A 22,891-nucleotide genomic window follows, 5' to 3' on the forward strand; every position below is an offset into this window, starting at 1 on the left:
TGCATAGCACCTAAATATTTAGGATGGCAGTGGTAACTTAACTGAGAGGGAGAATAAAGACTTAGAAGGAAAAGAGAAAAAAAAAAGAAAAAAAGATGGGATGGGTTATATATAATACCTACAATTATGTTATTTACAATATGTACATTTATGCTAGGTTAGCTTGTACTCAGAGTTAGTCAGGAGTTTAAAGGGTGGATTGATTATTAGGATAGGTGGGGAGAGTGCAGTTGCATTCCCTGTTAGAGGAAAGGTAGGAATGTAGCTGAATTTTAAAGTTTTCATAGTTCTCACATATAGGTCTACTTTGACCCATCAAAATTACATTTGTTCGAATTTCACTTAACCGACTCTACTTCTCCGTAACATCATTAATCTGATAGCACTGACTGCAGAAATCCTTTCCCTGTGAAAGGAACCACTTGTCTACCATGGGAAAAAACTAAACAGACCAAAATGAAACCCACCAAAGTGGGGGGCTTTGCCCCCATACCCCTCTACTTAAATATACCAACTCCAAGATTGCACTACACTGAAGAAAGGTCAAAGTTCATCATGGTGGCCAACTGCTTCCTTTCACAGGAAAGGCTTTTGGCAGTCCATGCTTTTAGATTAATGACGTTTTGAAGAAGTGGAGTAGGGTAAGTGAAATTCAAACAAATGTAATTTCGATGGATCGAAGTAGATCCATAGATATCAAAATGTAGAATTGGGATTCAGCAAACAAGGGAATGCCGAACTTGTGTTGGCTGATTCCCATATTGCTGAACTGCATTTCAATGACTGTCCTTCAGTGAATGCCACTGTGCATTCGCTCATATGTGGTCGACGTTATGAATAGAGGCCACAATACAGTGCAGATCAGGAAATGTACCCTTTTCCTCACTGTAATGCGATCTTGGAGTTGGAATATATAACTTGCAGAGGGTATTGGGGAGGTGCAGCCTCGAATTACAGTGATGTGCAGTATTGAACTGCTTAAGTTCATACTGCTGGAAAGGAGGCAGGCAAGTGGCAGCAGGTAAAAATAAATGGAAGACATCGAAAATGCTGAATTCAGTATCGCCAGTATATTTTTCGACATTTACAGCTAATTAATATGCAGACCATCAACATTTTTGCTCAGTATTTTGGCTACATTTCTTTATGACATTCAGAATTTTGAAAGTAAACTATATATATATATATATATATATATATATATATATATATATATATATATATATATATATATAGATTCACTTCAGAAGATCGAATTTCCAAAATCTCGAACTGCAAATAACCGAAACCAAAAGCTCGAGTTTCGGAAACTCGAACTTCTGAAGGGAAACCATAAAAAAAAAAAAAACACAAACTTCGCTTTTGCAGGGGGGCCCCCCACACCTCCCCCTACTTAAATATACCAACTCCAAGATTGCGCTACAATGGGGAGATGGGAAATCTCTCTCAGCTGTATTGCGGAAGCGCAAATCGGGAGATTTCTCACTTCCTGCCAACACCGCAAAAGAAATAACACATTACGAACACACAAGGCATACAACAATACTAGCCTCTGTGTGCACGTAATGTATTAAAGTAAGTAAAGTCTTATTTCTAAACACTACACACATTCGACTTATTGAAATCTCGATCATATGGTCTCGACCATATGAAATTCGAGATTTCAATAATTCGATTATGTGAAGTGTTCCCATATATATATATATATATATATATATATATATATATATATATATATATCTTTAAACACACACACACACAAACACACACACACACACACACACACACACACACACACACACACACACACACACACACACACACACACACACACACACACACACACACACACACACGAGTTTATGTAAAATAATCTAATCTCAGAAATATAAAAGCACAAAATATTGACAAAATTTAACCACATCCAAAAACAATTAGCACCAACTCTGAGGTTGCACAACAGTGGTGAAAGGGCATACACATTTTCATAGTGTAACTTTGATTTTATCAATATTTTGAATTTAGATATTGAGTTCAGATGTTCTTGTTGATATTTTGTGTATAGATATTTATGAGTTTAGATTTTCTTGTCTGGCCTTTTCTATTTCCATCTGTTTTCTTGTGTTTTATTATTTGTCCTTTTATCTGCTTTGCTCCCTTTTTTGTCTAGAAACTGTTTTAAATCTTTTCTTGAGGGAACTGACCATCCTTTTCTGTGTCTGAATCTTTGATTTATGACAGCTCATGCTTCTCTTTGTTTTTGTTAAGAATTATATTTCCTAAATATATACATTTTTTGCAAACTTCAGATGCCATCTCATTTGAGAATCACAGTAAGTTTGTGCTTAGATTTTTGTTTCTCTAAGATGTTTGCTTCTGTGATGTCATTTCATAAGTTGGTCCACATATTAGTTTTATGTAACCCGTTTGCTCATATAACATTTGGGGATGGTTACTAGAGCTTTCATGAAGTGCTGTCTTTTTTATGAAAGCCTTCTTTGTTGGCATCCAAAAATCTCACTTTTATTTTACCATGCATTTTTAGTTAAACTGGAAATAAAATATAAAACTAGAATATCTCATGGTCCCAAATGCCAGATTTGAAGTTCTCAGTATGTCAGCATTTGAGAGTGCTAAGACTAAAACAACTGTGTCTCAAAAATTTGCAATATTATTTATTTATTTTATTTATTTATTTTTTGACATTTGTTAACCGGGTTGGTCCAGCTGGGCTTGTGGCCCATTTTCAGTGGACCCGAGGAAAAAAGCTCCAAAAAAAAAAAACACAAACAGTTTACAGAGAATCAAACATTTGAGTCAAAAAATATGGTCAAAATCAGTTATACAAGAACATTAGAGAGGCAAAGCAGAAATGCACATTATATATACATAGCAATATTTTTGCAGACTAAAAAATATATTTACATAAAAAGAGCTAAGTCCAACAGTATTGATTATAGAGTTTAATAAGTATCTACAATAGTGGCGTACTTAGCTGTATGTGGAGGGACGTAAAAGGTATATAGTATGGTTGCGGGGAGCTTAAGTAGTGGCTTGACAAGGACATATTTTGGAGTTGGGACGATGAAGTTTGAGTTTTTCTTTAAAGTGTGATGGGTGAATGATGGAACAAATGTCTCTTGGGAGTTTGTTCCAGGCTTGGGCAGCAGAGTGTTTATATAGGAGTTTGCCAGCTATTTTTTTGAGTTGGTAGATTTGTAGTAGTTGCTGATTAGAGGTATGGAGAGTCCGCGGAGGAGTGTAGATAGAGATGAAGGAAGAGAGAGCAGGAGAGGTTGCAAGTTTGTAAAGAATGAAGTGTAACATTTGAAGTTGTGACAGCAGTAGAAGATGGGGGAATTCTAACCAGTGGAGAGTATTTTGGGCAAGGCAGTGATGTGTATTGATATATCTGTGTATCTGTGGAGAGTCTGACAGTTTGTTGGAGTTTGTTTAAAGTAGTAGTCTGGATTTTGGTGAGTACTGGGGCAGCAAATGGAAGGGAGGGGAGGAGAAGAGCTTGTGCGAGGGAGAGACTGGCATTTGTAGTTAGGATGTTTTGTCACGATACAGTAAACCAAGTTTCTGGTGAGTCTTCTTTATACTTTGGAGGATGTGGAAGTTGAATTTGAGTTCATCATCTATGATGACCCCAAGGAGTTTAGTGTGAGCTTCAGGTTGGATAACAGTGTTATTAGAGGAAGTAATAGTAAAGGTGGATTTGAGGTGAGAGAGAGATTAGGATGAAAAATAATAAGAATTTGGTCTTTTTAGGGTTGAGTATGAGTAGATTCCTGGACAACCACTGTTCAGTGGATAGGAAGGCCTGTTGAGTAAGAGTGTGGAGATTGGAGATATTGTCTGAGATGGAGATGAGAGTCGAGTCGTCTGCATATTGGATGAGGGAGGATTGTTTACAAGAAGTATAGAGATCATTGGTAAAGACATTAAATAGGAGGGGATCCAGGATGGAACCTTGTGGTATGCTGGTTGGTCAAGTATGAATGGAGAAGTGGAAGAGAGCCATTTAACAGATTGCTGCCTGCAGGATAAGTAACTGGAGAACCAGGCAAGGGAGGAAGAAGATAGATTGAGATTTGCAAATTTAGATAGCAGTAGGGCCTCAGCAATGGTATGTGTAAAGGATAAGAGGGCAGTAGTTGTGTTGTGGTTGGGACAGAAACCATGCTGAGTGGGAGTAAAGAGGTTATGCTGGAGGAGGTAGTTGAGTAGTTGTGAGTGGATACATTTTTTTGAGAATCTTACAGAGGGGAGATAGAATAGCTATAGGTCAGTAGTTAGATGGGTCTGTAGAGTTTCCACCTTTATGCAGGGGAATAGTGAAAAAGGATTTCCATAGGGTAGGGACGGTGGATCCCTGAACAGATCTATTGGTTAGTATAGATACTGGATAGGCAATGGAGTTTACTTAACTGAATTTAGTTAACAGCTTAGGACATGGCTACAATTTGGGTCCTAAAAAACAACAAAGTGTAAAGACTTCTCATCTTCTCTTTGTTGATGATTTAAAACTGTACAGTTCATCAAATGAGGAACTGAAAGCACAACTGCAAGTTGTCAAAACTTTTTCAGATGATATAAGAATGCCATTTGGTCTTGATAAGTGTATAAAAGCAACCTTTAAAGCAGGAAAGTTGCAGCACCAGGAAAACATCAGTTTGAGACAGGAATGTGATATAAAAGAACTTGAGCAAGAAGGAGAAGGAGTGTATAAATATTTGGGAACTGATGAAGAATCAACAGTAAAACATGAACAAATGCAAATAAAACTTAGTAAGGAATACATCATAAGACTTAAATTAATTCTGAAAACAGCAATGACATCTAGGAATAAAATCGAACCTATAAACCAATTTGCTCTTCCTGTCCAAACTTATGGTTTTGGAGTGATTGACTGGCCCCAAAACATGTTGGATAGATTATATAGGAAAACAAGAAGGATGCTTCATGCTCACTAAATGATTTATAAAAATCAGTGTATACCACGATTATAAATTACCTTTCCAAGGGATGGGCCTCCTTGAAATTGATTACATGTATAGATCTGCAATTGTGGGACTCCACACATATCTGTTGACCTCACAAGACCCAACTGTAGTGAAAGTTTTGAAACATGAGGGGAATGTATCTAAGATGACTTCTCTGCTTAATTTAGCAGAAGCATACCGGTGTCAAGCAGGAATGGAAATCAAACCAAAAGTAGATAAAAAATCAGGCAGCAAGTGAATGTGCCAAAAAACAAAAGACAGAATATAAAGTGAAGGACCAGATGAGAAGGCAAGAAATGTGGAACAAGCATAAATATAGTTGCAAGTATAAAAAACTTCTGGAAGTACCTCATGTTGATCAGGACTGAATGCAGGAATGGTTAAGGAGAGGTTAATTCAAACCAAGAGATGAAAGGTTAATATTGGCAGCCCAAGATAGTGGGCTACATGCACGCTGGTTTACAAAGTCCATTGAACATATGGAAGAAACAGACAAATGTAGGTTTTGTAAAACTGAATTGGAAACAGTCGCACACATTGTTGCTAGTTGCAACATATTAATGGCAGAAGGGCTGTACACTGAATGGCATAATAATGTGGCAAGATTGTTGCACTGGGGATTGTGCAAACAATATGGTATTGAATTGACTAAAAACACTGGAAACATGAGCCACAAAGCCTCATAGAAAATGATGGTTAATATCACATGGGATCAACCATTGCCAACAAAAGATAGATGATAGTAAACCAGATACAGTGGTCCAAGAAAAGAAGACACGAGTGGCACTGATCATTGAAACTGCCACACCCAGTGACTACAGTGTTTTGTGTACAGAGAGACACAAAGTCATAAAATATCTGGATTTACAGGCAAAAATGAGAGCAATGTGGAAGAAAGATACCCAGACAGTTCCACTAGTAATAGGAGCAACGGGTCTTATAAAAAAGAATTTACAATCGTATTTAGATATGTTACCAATACATGTAACCATGTACGAATTGCAGAAGGAGTAATTACTGGGCACACTGCGGGTGCTACAAAGAGCACTTTTGGTTGACATCAAAAACTGAAACAATACTAATTTCATGAACTTTAACCATACTTTGACTTAGGAATGGGGTCTATTCCCGTCATGGTACTAAAAACCCAAAAGACTTGGAGAAATTAAAAAAAAACAACTGAGTCATTCTACAATGTCAGAGAAACAGAATCCATCAGAGGGCATATCCAAAGTTGCACACTTCAGAACCCGAATCAAAGCTGTGGAGATATTACATCATGTTTCTTCATACTCCTTTTGAGGTTCATACTTTTGAATTTATTCAGGAAAAGACTAATCTTTTTAATAAAACCAGTCATATAAGAAGGTGTAAGTGGCTGTGCTAAACCTGATAAATTTTTGTTGTCCAGTTTTAGACAGAAGAAGACATACATTTAGCCTTTTTTTTCTTTTTGACAAGAATTACGGAAGAAACCCAATCCAAACTGCAACAATCACCTTCCTATGGATGGGCACAGCTTTTTGTGAAAGCAGAAAGGCATTCCCTGCCCCTTTTCCTACGACCAAGAGCCGACTTCCCCTGCCAAACAAAAGCACATCAACATCCACACAGATTGTGTCAAATCCCTTATCCATGGTGGCTGTAGGCTACACCAGTGGTACCCAAGGAAAAAAATGAGTGGTCCAAAAAAAATCTTTGGCCACAGCAGAGTCACCCACCTGCATCTGACACAAACTCAGTCTGCTGTGTTGGCAAAGGGTGATTAATCTTTCTTTTTGTGGCTGGAAGACAATCAAGAAACTCATAGGGTGTTCCATGGTGAAGCTGAAAATGTAACATGAAAGAAGCACACTTCCATTAGTCGCAAAAAAGTTTTTTCAGTTAAGTGCTTTAGTTAGTTGTTATAAGACTTCAGAACTGATGTCAAAAAAGGTGCTTGAAACCTAGGGAAGCTTGGCAGAAATAGTCAGTAAAACCAGGTAAGTTGTATCCCCCTCCCAAAAAAAAAGGTGCAGTGTAGTATGGATACCCTTTCTGAATGCTCACAACTCACCTGACTCTGGCTTATGAACCTGAGTCAACTTTTCTATCAAGCACCATACACAAGACCTAATTTTTGGTTCCTGGTTCTGCTGCCTAATTAGTTTTACTTGAACACCTAAACTTTTATCCAGTCTTAAATTTACAACTTTGATCTCTGTCTCATATATATATATATATATATATATATATATATATATATATATATATATATATATATATATATATATATATATATATATATATATATATATATATATATATATGGGTCTACTTTGTTTCGCTGAATCTCATTTCACTGAATTTCATTTCACCCTGACCATGTTAGTGAAAACTCAAATTACTGGAAACTCATTTAATTGAATCTCATTTCACTGAACTGCAGTTAGTATATACAGCTCTCTGTAGAGTACTGCAAGGCAAATAAAAAGTATATGCTGTTTTTTCACTGTAGTGTGATCCTGGAGTTAGTATATATAGTTGGGGGTGTGTGGAGGTGTGTGGGGGTGTAGCCCCCACTTATTTTGAATACATATTGTCTTTTGGAGAGAGTTAGTCATTGGTGTTGTAACTATGCATGTCTATTGTTTAAAATGTATTGTTTTGAAATTTTTGGTAAAATACAATATAAAATAAATAAGGTGGGGGACTACGTCAGTAATGTGAGTTTTCAGCAATGTGGTCAGAGTGAACTGAAATTCAGTGAAATGTGATTCAACAAAACAAAGCAGACCCATATATATATATATATATATATATATATATATATATGTGTGTGTGTGTGTGTGTGTGTGTGTGTGTGTGTGTGTGTGTGTGTGTGTGTGTGTGTGTGTATAGCTAAGCTATGTATGTCCCTCTTTATTTATGTATGTATAAAATTACACACACACACACACACACACACACACATACACACACACACACACACACTCACACACAAATATTCGTGTTTGTGTGTATCTGTATTTTAATGTTTCTTTGCTTCAGGTAAATGTCTGGAGAACTAGATTTCTTTGTTGAATTCCAAACAGACAAATTGGGTGTAACACGAGTTTCTGACTTCATAGACCTGTTTTCCTCACTTTCCTATAGCTTTTTACTTTGAAAAAAAATTTTATTTATATAAGAATTTTATCTTCTTGTTATGCTTGAATTCATCAACCCCTTTGTCCTCACATGCTGAAATTCCATCTAAATTATTACCATAGTTTTTAGCACTAATTTTAATTAACTGTTTTCAAACCTTCTTAAACATAACAGTACTCCTTGCAAGATCCTAGCTATAAACAATAAATGTCTCATTGCAGTGCTTAAGGGAAATAGAAAACTGCATACATTGATGTTCATCGTGTTACCCTGCTGCAGTCATCACACTTGGGTTATCCTGTCATCAGGCGGTCCAGCAGTCGTCCGGAATTCCAAAGTCTTGGTCATCCGTCGGTTGCTGTCGCTTCTTCCCTGACGTCAGTGCGCCAGGGGTATAAATAATGCATCCAACGCCATTTTCTTCAGTCTTTCTTGCCGCGTGGTGCCCAAAGCAGAAGCAATTCGCAAGTGCTGGTCGTCTGACTCCTGAGATTTTTGAAGTCGAATTTCAGATCCAAAGTCTTCAATAGAGCTAAGTACCCCGTTGGGGAAACTTTTCTTGCCTCAGGCCAATGTCAGAAAAAGTTAACAATTGTATTTCTTGTGGGAAGCAAATACCTCATAAGGATTTTCATTCTTACTGCATACCTTGCCTAGGCTCAGACCACGACGCCACTGGTTGTCGTTTTTGTGCTAGGTTTAATAAGCGTACTATAAAAAGATGCTTTGATTTCGCACGACACTACTTCGGTAGAAGATTTAACTACACTATGCCATCAGAGCTACCGACTACCGGCGTGCACAAAAAATGCAAGGACAAGGACAGGCAGCCTAGACCCAGGCCAGACTCTGAGGCCTCAGCTGGTCCGGTCTCCGGTTCACCGGTCTTCAGTGAGGCTCCAACGCAGCCCCTGACTACCGCAGTTCTGGAACCCGAGACCGCTTCAGAGCTTTTGGCGGAGAGTACTAGGCCAACGCAGTCATTTTGTTTAGCCCCTACCGACGACGTTGCTGATAAAGATGTCGGTGCTGCAGAAACACCTTCGGTTTCTGGAGACGTCTTCAGGTCGATGACGCTCACCATAAAAACATATCCTAAGACTAAGACTCCTATTAAACCTAAAAAGACTGCACTTCAGTCTCCAGTTCAAGGCCCCATGCCTAAGAAACAGATGCTCAAAATGGCTGAAGATTTGATCTCTTTAATCAGGGGTTCCCAGCCCCCACCCGACAAAAGGCCTAGACAAGAGGAAGATTATGCCTCCTCTGAACAAGTGTCTATTTCCTCACGCTCTTCTGAGGACCAAGATTACTCCTTCTCCCCTTATGAAGATTCTGATGCTGAGGATTCTATTCCCTCAGCTTCTCCTCCTGAAGACTACTCCTTTCGGGAAACTTTACACACTATGAGGAAACATTTTCACTGGGAAGGTCAGGACTACTCTGACTCAAAGAGAAGGCTCAGAGAGTTTCTTTTACTCCCCCAGCACAGACCTCTTGCCATCCCCCCCAGTTTTAGACATTGTGGATGATGTTTACTTAGAATCCAATTTGAACCCAGATTCTCTGCCTCCTGCTCCAGCCAAACCTGACAGATACTATAGAGTGCCTGACTCCCACAAATTCTTTTATAAAATCCCTGTTGCTGATCCAGAGACTGTCTCCCAGGGTCCCAAAGGGGTTAAGGCTTCTATGGCAAAAAATCCTGTACCCTCTGAAAGGGACTCCAGAGGACTAGACAGGTGGGCGAAAAAGGTTTACACCTCAGCCACTCTAGCTATGAGGGACTAAATTGCCAATTTCACATGCTAAAATATCAGCAATTTCTTATGTCTCAGTTAAAACAAAAAATGAGCACACACCCTCAACAGTCTGAATTGAAAGAAATGCAGGATCTGTTACATGCAACTAAACAGGTGGGCAAACATACTTTACAATGTGGTTTTGATTCTTTGGAGGCTTCCTGCATAGCAGCTGTCACTGGGTCTGTTATACATAGGCATGCTTGGCTAAAGGAACAAACTCTGCCTGATCATGTTAAAGCAAAGCTTCTAGATGCTCCCTTACAGCAGGATGTTCTTTTTGGAGTTAAAGCAGAAGAAGTCTTGAAGAAAATGGAGGATAAGGCAAAATCTATGCAGACAGTCAAAGATTTTCTTCAGGTGCAGCCCCCTCGCTTCAGCAGAAATTGGCCAACAAAAAATTGGTCCTTTCCAGCTACTGACAGACCACAGAGGGGGAAATACAGACGTCCAAGAGGCAGAGGGCAACCACAAGCCCAGTACAAACCTCAACAATGGGGCACTACAACACAGAAGGGAGGAGAAGACAGGTCCCAAACTACCAGGAGGCAAACACAATGACTTGCACCTCATCTGGCCAAGCAACACTCTCTTGGCAGCCCCCTTGGGAGGAAAACTCGCACTTTTTTCAGACAACTGGCACATTGTCACAAAGGACAAATGGGTCCTAGACATAATTTCACGAGGACACAGATTCCATTTTCACACCTTGCCAATGAAAAGAGGAATGCCAAACCTGCCACAAAATCAATGGGCAAAGGCACAAAAACAAATTACAGCTCTCATGGACATGAGAGCCATTCAACTGGTACTTACTCCAGAGCAAGGCCAAGGATTTTACTCAAGACGCTTTCTAGTTCCCAGAAAGGACAATGCCTGAAGACCAATTCTGGACCTTTCAATTCTAAACACCTTCTTACAAGTACCCAAATTCAAGATGCTAACACTATAGCAGCTTCTTCCCATGTTGGGCAAGAAAGCATGGCTAGTAACGTTGGACCTCAAGGAGGCATACCTGCATGTCCCTATCAGACAAAATTGCAGAAGACACCTCCGTTTTATTGCAGGTTCAACCCATTACCAATTCTCTGCACTTCCCTTTGGCTTATCTACTGCGCCCAGGGTCTTCACAAAATGCCTGGCACCAGTAATTGCATACTGCAGACAAAGACGAATTCAAATATACCCATACCTGGACGACTGCCTCATCCAAGCAGAAAGCAAGGACAAAATCTTACAACATCTGGCTTTTTAAAACATCTTCTAAGTTGCCTGGGGTACACAGTAAATGAAAAGAAATCAAAACTAGTACCCTCACAAACCATGACATTCCTGGGTGCCAGCTTGAATACAATGGCCCAGAAGGCTTATCTGATGCGAGACAAACAACTGCAACTGACTATATATTTCAAAACAATGGCAACAAAGACCCAACTACCTGCAAGAAAAATTCTGCAGGCCTTGGGCTTCATGGCATCTTGCATACTACTAAAACCATTTGCAAAGCTGCATATGAGGAAATTACAGTGGTACCTAAAAAGCGTATGGTCTCAACACAGCCACAGCTTGGACACAATGATATCTCTCATTCCCTGCCTACAACAGGAGTTTCTATGGGGGTCACAGGCATGTCACCTCAACAAGGGTCAGCCTTTCACCTTGCCTCCAGCCAGGCAAACTATGACAACAGATGCATTGGACTACGCCTGGGGGGCACACATGGCAGGACAGTGCGTTCAAGGCGTATGGACTACAGATCAAAGGAATCTGCACATCAATCAGAAAGAGATGCTAGCTGTACAGAATGCTCTGACAGCCTTCAAGAATCTATTACATCCAGGACAACTTACAATAAGGACAGACAACACCACAGTAATGTGGTACATAAACAGACAAGGGGGTACACACTCCTACCCTCTATGCAGGCAAGCAATGACCTTGTGAAACACAGCTCTGGCTTACCAAGTTCAGTTACAAGTTCAATTCCTGCCAGGAAAAAAGAACACATTGGCAGACGACCTCCGCAGAAACATCATGGACCCCCACGAGTGGAAGATCCACAAGTATTTGCAATGATAACTCAAAAATGGAGCCTTCCAGACATAGACCTGTTTGCCAGTCCTCTAAACTATCAACTAACAAAATTTTGTACAAGGACACTTCACCATCAAGCTTGGAAAGTGGACGCACTCTCATTCAGTTGGAAAAACCTGACAGTAAATGCCTTCCCTCCATTGCCTCTCCTCACGAAGGTGCTTCTGAAAGTCAGAAAGGAGAGACCACGACTGATACTCATGGCCCCAGACTGGCCATGCCAGCACTGGTACCCACTATTGAGGAATATGGCCCAGGGCCCACCTTGGATTTTACCACAAATTGCACATTTGCTCACACAGCAAAACAATCAGATTCTTCACAGCCAGCTCAAAACCTTAAATCTGGCTGCATGGCAAATCACCTAAGCATCCAGCCAGCTCCTCTTTCCCAAGCAGTTATGGATGTTATTCTGAATGCTAGGAGGCCCAGCACCAGGAAGGCCTATTCGGATAAATGGAAAAGGTTTTGTGCCTGGGACCAAGCTAAAGGCCAAAACACACTTCAGCCTTACATGACTCAGATTCTACAGTACCTAACTGAGATGTTGCACAAAGGACTCTCTTTTTCTTCCATTAAAATCCATGCATCAGCTATTTCAGCTCACAACAACAGGGATCCACCCTTATTTTTGCATCCACGTCTAAGGCAGTTCCTCAGAGGGGCAAAAAACATTAGGCCCCCATGACAGCACCTACACCAACATGGGACCTCAATTTTGTTCTGGAAAAACTTACGCTACCTCCCTTTGAACCAGCTTTCTCTGCAGATCTACAGTTTCTATCATGGAAGACTGCCCTGCTACTAGCAATAACTTCAGCTAGAAGAGTCTTAGAGCTGCAGGAACTAATGGCAGTGGAACCTTTCCTCATTTTCCATCAAGACAGAGTTTCTCTATGAACTAATCCTTCCTTCATGCCTAAGGTGGTTTCCAGTGTGGCTTTAAATCAAAACATCCACTTACCCTTACCCACCTTCTTCCCAAATCCACAGAACAAAGGAGAAAGACTCCTGCATTCCTTGGACATTCACAGGCAACTTTGTTACTACTTGGATAAAACTAAAGCTTTCAGAAAATCTGACCAGCTCTTTGTATCCTATGCTACAGCTTCACAAGGGAAGGCCATATCAAAACAAACCATTTCCAAATGGATAGGACATTGCATTCGTTTTTGCTATACCCATCATGGAAAACCAGTTCCTGCTACCATTAGGCCCCACTCTACCAGGGCAACAGCTATATCTACAGCCTTCCTCAGGGGGGTTCCTACCAAGGAGATTTTGGAAGCTGCAACTTGGAGTTCAGTACACACCTTTACCAAACACTATCACTTACCACTTTACTCTAAGACAAGAGCTGGCTTCACCACTGCAGTTCTGCAGGGCCTTCTAGCCTCCTCTAACCCTCTATAACTCCTCCACCCATCCTTAGCTTTGGGATTCTACCCAAGTGTGATGACTGCAGCAGGGTAACACGATGAACATAGTACAGTTTTGTACCTACCATAAATGTAGATGTTCGAGTGTTCACCCTGCTGCAGTCCAGGTTACCCTCCCTCCATCCCCTCTGATCTAACTGGCAAAAATCTCTACATTACCTTCCTGATGTATTTGCTTATAGCTAGAGGGATTTTGTGTTTGTGCAGAAATTACTTAATTTGATACTAATTACTGATCACCTTTTTGGGGGCACCTGACATCTGGGGCAAGAAAAACTGAAGAAAATGGCGTCGGATGCATTATTTATACCCCTGGCACACTGACGTCAGGGAAGAAGTGACAGCAACCGATGCCGGACCAAGACTTTGGAATTCTGGCCGACTGCGGGACCGCCTGATGACAGGATAACCCAAGTGTGATGACTGCAGCAGGGTCAACATTCGAACATCTACATTTATGGTAGGTACAAAACTGTACTTTTCCCACACTCTTCCTTCTTCAAGATTTGGGTTTTCTTAAATTAATCAAACTATTTTAGATTAAGAGTGACAGTTCAGTACTAGCTATTCTTTTTTTCTACACAACGGGCATTGTGGATATCTTTCTTTTATAACTCACCATCCCCCTCACAAACATACACACCTACAAGCACGTGTATACATATGCACCTACAAACACATGCATACCCATGTTTATACATGCACACCTACAAACACAGGCACACATAGACATACACATGAGCAAACATGCACACATACTGTATTTATGTTATTGTAACCGTACTGATGAAGTAAAGTACTCAGCTAGTCTCAGATTTTGCGCATATTTCAGTTACTGACTCCCTACTGAAAGTTACCAGGAGACCAGGTGGGCTTTCTCATATACAAATTATTCCTCTTTACAAAACTGGTAAATGAATCCTAAAAAAATAAATGTTTTCAGAACTGTTTTTGAAATTCTGAGGATGTCAGTTCAAGAAAGACAGATAATGTATCAGTAAATGCGTAGACCTCACCCAGAAACATCTGCAGTGTGATGATAAAAACAGACTGCTTCAACATTCAGCAGATACAACTTCCTCAGCTATGATAAGGATGGCTGAGTTAGTACATGCACCACATCTCTTTGTAAATCATCCTTAGTAATAATTCCTAATGTCAAAACCATGCAACATGGTGTGTACAAAATATGGAGTTCAGACAAATCACTCACACACATACACACACACACACACACACACACACACACACACACACACACACACACACACACACACACACACACACACACACACACACACACAAAGACATGCACAGACACTTCCTTCTCTGTTTACTTAACACATGCACAAATGTAAAAAATGTTCTTCATGTAGCATTACAAAATGAGGCTCATTCTTGAAAGAAGAGTTCATTTACTGTAACTATGATTAACCCTGTATCATGAAATATGGTTCATTTTTGTTTCATCACCACAGTTTGGTGTGATACCTGCAGTACTGCATCCACTCCTCTGGGATCTCCTGGTATTCTAAGTAAGCTGAGACATAAATCCCTCTAATGTGTCCTGGGACTGCTCCTGGACCTCCACTGAAGGAGTCATGCCTGGTACACTCCTCATGGGAGGCAAACAGCTGGCATCTTAACAAGGTATCTAATCCGGAGGAACTACAGATGCACAACAAGATCCTCCCAGAATGCTTAGCTCCTCACTGTGCCGCAGACAGAGAAAGCCCAGTCACCATGGAATGAAATGAACCTTATTTCTGTTACATATATGTGTGTGTGTGTGTGTGTGTGTGTGTGTGTGTGTGTGTGTGTGTGTGTGTGTGTGTGTGTGTGTGTGTGTGTGTGTGTCTGTCTGTGTGTGTGTGTGTGTGTGTGTGTGTGTGTGTGTGTGTGTGTGTGTGTGTGTGTGTGTGTGTGCGTGTGTGCGTGTGTGTGTGTGTGTGTGTGTGTGTGTGTGTGTGTGTGTGTGTGTGTGTGTGTGTGTGTGTGTAATCATGTCCTTTTAGTTACCACTTAAACCTCATGACCATAGGTGGGATCCCAGAGGATAAGCTGAAGAATATTGTTGGAATATGGAAGCCTGAAATGCCGTGTTCATCTTACTGCCACTACAACCAAGAAGCCATTCTCTGAAACGAAGAGATGAGTGAATGAATGAATGAATGAATGAATGAATGAATGAATGAATGGTCAGGACATCCTTAATTATGTTGCATACAAAGAAGATATTAGTATAAATATGTGCCTGCAGTGTAAAAGATTAACTTTGAACTTCTGCATTGTGAAGCAGTAAGTTTCTGATGTTTACCAGATTTGCAATGGAAAGCTATTGGGCTGATGGGAAACGCATTCCACCTTGTAAAAATAAAGCATAAAGTACTGTAGTGTGTGTGATATACAAAGTATCACTTTATGTTTTATCTCCCGTCTAGAACTTTAGAACGTTATCTCCTCTTTTCCTTTCTAGCAACATTGTGTCATTTTGCCTGGTCCCCTTTTGCTTTCTAATACTTTCTCTCCTCTTTTTACCACAATAACTCTTATGTATATTTTATATATATATATATATATATATATATATATATATATATATATATATATATATATATATATCACCAAACAAAAAGTCTATTGCACTAAAGTCACTCTGCCTACCACAAGCAAAGTCCAAAGAACACAATGAGGCAGAGGACTCCACGTAGAGCTGGTCAAGTCTTTTATTCAATAAAACAGAAATAAAACCTTGTATAAGCGCTTTCAGGCAACATGCCCTTCATCAGATAACAAAGAACATCACAAGAGACCATTTTTAAAATACAGAGCAACCAATCAGCTTTCAATATTTTACCCTCCTTTTCTTAAGGATGGGTTTTAAAGGTACAACAGCATTAATACCTGGTGGCTTATCCGCCCCAAGTCCACATTCCGTGTCATTGAACAAATCACCTCCTCTAGCATTGGGAGTAATCATTTGTATTGCCGTAAACAGAAATATATGATTCAAATTCACTCTTACATGTTGAGCTAGTGCATTATGTTCATTGGAATGCTTAATATCTGATATATTTTGGAATATCCTTGTCTTAAACATTGTATTGGTCTTACCCACATAATATGATTCACAATTCTGACACACGGCTATATACACTAAATTCTTTGTTCTACAATCTGCGTATCCCTTAAATGTGTATTGTCTACCTGTCCTCGGATGTATAAATGTATGTTCTTGCAGAATATATCGACATGCTCTACACTGGTGGCAAGGATATGTACCTGTCTTCCTTGTAAGTAAATTACCCTTAACATAATGCTTAGGTTCTTTACAAAGTATATCTTTCAAGTTCTTATTTTTCCTAAACACAAAATTTGGTGTAATATCTAAAATCTCCTTCAACTTCGGAGCCGTGTGTAGCACCTGCCAGTGATGTTTAATAATTTCGCAAATGTTACCCACATCACTACTGTATGTGAGTACCATACTAGTTCTACCTTTACACTCAAATGATATCCCCGGTTGTTCATTATTCGCAGTGTTTCCACCCACTCTATTAAGCCAAGGTCTGGCAATGTTATTACGTTTGATCTTACTACTTCTTATTAAGGATTCTAGCCTATCACGCTTATAGCCCCTCAACATTAAATTATTTTGAAGGTTATCCACCTCTTCATGAAATTTAGCATCCTCACTACATAGTCTTGAAATCCTACATACTTGCCCTTTGACTATATTGTCAAAGGTATGACGTGGGTGCATACTATCAAAAGGTAGCAAACTGTTACGCCAACAGATTTTTCTATATAATGATGTCATCAGGCCACCTCCATCTCGGCTAGCTAAGCGTACATCTAAAAAGTCTATAGTTAATTCAGAATAATTGACAGAGAACCTGAAAAATTCAGAACTCCCTTCTAAATAAGCTATAAAAGCTTTCAATTCTTGTTCTGTGCCATCCCATAAAAAGAAAATATTATCAACAAAACATACGTAAAAACGTAAATTATTAGTCCATGCATGTGTTGCTTCAAATATGGTGTTGTCCTCCCCATATGCCAACACTAGGTTGGCATATGAGTTTGCACAGGGTGTGCCCATGGCTACACCCTGTTGTTGTCTATAATAATCTCCCTGATAAGTGAAAATATTATATTCCAGGACAATATTCAAAAGCTTGCTGATTCTTTGAATAGTGTCCATATTAAATTGTATCTTATTAATTAATATGCTCTCTATCGCTTGAATACCATATTTATTATCAATCACTGTAAAAAGATTATTCACATCCAGTGTGACAAACATAAACTTCTAATCATCCACCTTGGTTAGATGCTCCGACAAGAATGAAACAAACTGTGCTGTATCCTTCAATATTCTTGGATAAAGACTTAATATAGGTTTGAAAGCACATTCAACCCAGATGGATACGTTTTCAGTGACCCATCCCCTTCCTGAAACAATAAGTCTTAGGGGTGGGTCAGTAGCATTCTTATGGATTTTTGGAAGCACTTTGAATTCGGTTACTATTGGATGTTGAATCCATAAAAATTTCTTCAATTCTTTATCCAACAAGCCTACAACTTGTAGGTTAGTAATAGTATTCTTTACTTTATCTACCAGATTTTTTACCATAATGGGAGAAAGTTTGGTAAATGTATAGTTTTCAATTGGGCCGAATGCTGACTCAAAATACTTCGACTACACTACAGCGAATGGGTAGTGTAGTTCGAGTATCTGAGTTTGACATTGTGCATGGAGATCGCAGTTCATTGAGGAACAGGGAATTAACCCATTTCCTCACTGTAGTGCAATCTCAGAGTTGGTATATATAATTTTCAGGGGGTGTGGGGGGTGTAGAGTGGCTTGTCCCCCAGAAAAATAGTAAAATACACATATCGTTGACTATGGAATGACATGGTACGGTAAGCTGCATAGCATGGGTGACTGACGTCACCTCCTGCTATGTTGAATACATCGAACTATGGGTGTCGATGTATTCAGTTTTGACCTGGCCACATTTTCACTTTTCAAGATTTCAGATCGAGTATGTGACCGATCAACGAATAAAATATATACACATATATGTATATCTATATATATAGATATATATATATATATATATATATATATATATATATATATATATATATATATATATATGGGTTTATATCAGTTTATTGATTCTTCACATTGTCAAAATTCATATGTTTGAGACTACATGATCAACAATGCAAAATTTTGCAAACCAACTGTTAAGCAGAAATAGAGTTACATGAATGTCATGGTACAGTGGGGATCTGGGAATGTGCCCCACTGTAGTGCGATCTCATAGTTAGTATATAAAAGTAGCAGGGGGTGTGGGGGGTGTGCAGGGGTCTTGCCACCTCTACTTAAATGTCGTTTCTATTTTCTACTGTGTGTTAAAAGATCTTACATTGTCAATCATCTCACAACCACATGTATTTTAGCAATGTAAAATCATGACTGTTTAATATAAATACACACATATATATATATATATATATATATATATATATATATATAGATATATATATATAGCCTCTCATATTATTAACATACTAATTGTCAAATATATGTCTGGAATGGCTGGCCTATTTACTTGGTAGCAGCATGCTCCTTTATAGTTATCTCCTTTAATTTCTTGGACTTTTTTTCTCACTAGACAGTTAGGGTTGGAAAAAATATTTGGAAGCAGGGTTTTATTGTTAGGACAGCATAATAAAATTAAAACTTTTGTTAGTCTTGCAATTGGTGCCATCCATAATACTACAAAATAGGAAGAATTCAAATACAGGGGAGAAGCTGCTTTAAAGTGTGGCAGTCCCCCATCAGTGAAGGGAAAAGTTGCACACCAGCATACAGAGGCACCTGTAATTTATTCCTCTCTACCTCTTTACTGCTGATCTAAAAACTGTAGGTAATTATAGCAGCTGTTTTTATACCCTATTTCACAGAGCTTGAGTATTATGAACATTGCCATAGCCAAGACTGCATGTACAGAAGGCATAAATATTTTACCTTTGTTTTACCGATGTAATCTCCCTATCTGCAGTCTGCTTTCATGTTTAAGCATCCTTGAGCACCCAGTGGTATATCAATGCAGTTGTGCTGCTCCCCATTCTGCAGGGTTGGCCTTATCACTAGTTAACAGTGGTGTACCTTCACTTTTAATTTCTGTCTTTTAACAACTACAACAAAACTCTGCTCAGACCATTTATTTACTTTTGTTGGGCTGGGTGTGGAGAGTCATTAGATTTTAAAAGGCCAAGACTGGTTATCTCCCACATTAGTGGGAGATGTGGCTGCTTCACCTCCCTCCAACCCCCAATTACCCAGCAACTCCCCAGATCCACACATTTAATTCCACTGCTCTCCTCCCACTTTTTAAACATATAAAGGCATCATGCTTTCTTTTTCTCTGGTCTATTAATCAGCAGATTGAAATGCATAAAATTTTCAGAGCCCCAACTCATATTAATTTTGAGAAATTAAGACAGTTATCTAAAGTACATATCTGATAAATTTAAGTTAGTTAATTGAGTTTACCCTTTCTGGTAAAAGACTGATACGTTTAGGGACTTGGCATTAATGCCATAGTCATTCTACATTCAGGCCTCCTTCAAAATACACATTTCTGAAAATGCTGTAGCTGAAGGACAGATTACAGGCACATAGCACTTTGATGGAATTTTAAGTAGTAATTTTCTGTTAACTGACTAAGTAACCAGTCTTTCATGGAGCAAGTTTTTAACCAGTATTGGGCAGCTGATGTGACGGTAACTATAGCACATACGGACACAGATTAGCAAATCAGCCAATGTGTTTTTGGGTGATGGAAAGAAACCAGAGTATCCAGACTAAATTACTCAGAGGGCAAATGTCATAGTCACAGTAATCAGACATCCTGACTGAACTCTAGAGCTTTGAGGAAGTAACTTCAACTGGCAAAATGCTATATTGTGGTACAGATTAATGGTGCTTGTGGGACAGATCAATCTCTTAATTTTATAGCACTTAAATATTTGCACAATACAGTGCTGTCACACAGAGCAACTAAATGATACAATATCGCCAATAAGATAGTCCCATCAAGATTTAAACCCCACTATTACTAACAACAGCTACTGAAGAGAAAATCATAATATCCTTCATAGAAGTAATTAAAGTCTGACAAATATCAGTTACTTTTTATTACATGTAAACAACATTCATAAAGGGTTTAAGACTCCAGAGGATGAAGGACTAGAAAGTATCACAATGGAGTTTACATCTGTTATAGTATATGATCTAAGGTGATACATTTTCTAATTGATTTGAAAAAGAATTAAAATCATGCTTGTAGAAAGATCCAACAAGAGTTAAACAATTATGGAATAGAATTCTAAAAGGAAAAAAAGGGGCAAGAGAAGTGTCCTCTGATGTACATGTCATTGTGGTTGCATTTGTCTGAAGTGTACTCTGACAGAATATTTCTATTTTTAAATTGTATATACACTTTGGTATGTCCCACCCCCTTTTGTAGTTGAGTTTAATTAACGTTCAGGTGGACTAAATACAGTACATCTTGGCAAAAAAAATGTTAAGGTAGATTATGGACAGTCAGTGCAGTGTCTATACCATTTAGTTGAAAAGCAGCATGATTATTCACATGTGAAAAAGACCTTACAAGAGAAACTGATACCAAACCCTAAGTAGGAGTGCACTATATAGGATGAAAAGATGTACGTGTAGTTGGTTTGGCAGACACAAATGTTCAACAAAATAAACTGGTACTGCAGTCTGTGTGGCAGTGTGTACTGGGCAATCAGACTAAGGCTAGAAAATAAAATAGGACTTGTGCTCGAAAAATCTATTTGACTACAGGGTCAGACCTATGCATACGTAGGTGCTTGTGCATGTCTGTGTATCTTGGTGGGGAGCTCATAGAAATACACTGACTTTGGAGGGAGGTAACCATTACAGAACATAAATATTGGCAATTTTACTTTTCTGATCTTACCAGATATGGTTGACTCTTCAAGAACAGGAAAGGATCAGTATGGAAAATGAAATCTGCACCTGCCATTTACTGCAACAACAGTTAGGAGAAAGGGAACAAAAGAGAACAGCAGAATATGTTTTGCTCCACCCTTATACAAACATATAAATTGCTGCATTAAGAACATTAATGTAATTTGTTTCACACGTGCTCCTTCTCAAATGCTGGTAAAGGGAAAGGTAACGGCTAAAAAAGAATACTACTGCAGAGGTAGAGACAGAGCTTCTGCACCAGGAAGTATTAATCTAAAAAGCAGTTATGATCACAACTTTGAAATGATGTTTAAAAATGCACTTTGAATGCTTTAGCTGGAGGTTTCACAAGAAATGTAAACTGTGCTCATTCCCTTGTCATGACTGAATGTCCAGTCCCACTGCTGCTAATGATTACTGATTGTTATGAATTATTTCATTTTATGTTTATTTACTGGAGTTGGTGTACTGATTACAATGGACCAATTTCAGTCACAGACCAGATGAATGCAATCTGAATGGAACAGATAGCAGCACAGAACAGTAAAAGCAAAAATTCCATACATTAACATGAAATGATATACCCTAAAAAACAGAAAAAAGGAAAAAGGGAGTACATATAATATTTACAATAATGATCACAGACTTTGGAGGAGGAGGTTAAGAATATGGAGAAGAGCAAGGGTTAAAGAGGTCAGATGATGTGTTCCAGATGACAAAACCTGCAGTAAGCTTGTTTGATTGGATGCTTTTTTAATCGAGGTGTGTTTTTTAGGGGGTTTGGAAGAGATTCCAAGAGTTTTGCTGCAAGTGTAGAAAAAGCGTAGTCAATGTAATTTTGTTTTTGAGTTAGCATGCTGTGAACCAATTGTGAGTGACTTCTATGACTGTGAGGTTTTGGCAGGCAGTTGTCCTACAAGAGGAGAGAATTTTCATGATTTAGACAGCTGTAGAGAGGGGATGCAAGTAATTAAATGTTTCACTGGTCTCTTACTACTTACAAAGATCAGTAACAAGCATATGTGTTGCAGATCTGTCTGGGTCCATTTTTTTTAGGTTAGCCTACTTTGTGCTAGCACAATAATGTGTTGGTGTGAAGGGCTGTGTTTGACTATATTTTCCTGTGCCTATTTTTACTATGTTAAACTATTATCTTTTATATAATTAGAGCAGAATTCCGAAACACTTCATGACTAGAGTGGCAAGCCTCCTTGAGCACTTACACCACTTCAGATTCCATAAAAATTGCTCTGGGAGTCCCCAATCTCTATATGCAAATAAAGGTTCTCAGATCTGTACTCTTGTTTCCAAAAAAGGAATTGGTCTTGCAATGAGAGGCACAAAGCTGGCACTGAATTCCAGTAGAAATGTTTTAAGCTACAG

Source organism: Protopterus annectens, chromosome 7.part0, assembly GCF_019279795.1.
Source record: "Protopterus annectens isolate FY-2018-M chromosome 7.part0, PAN1.0, whole genome shotgun sequence".
Lineage (NCBI taxonomy): Eukaryota > Metazoa > Chordata > Ceratodontiformes > Protopteridae > Protopterus > Protopterus annectens.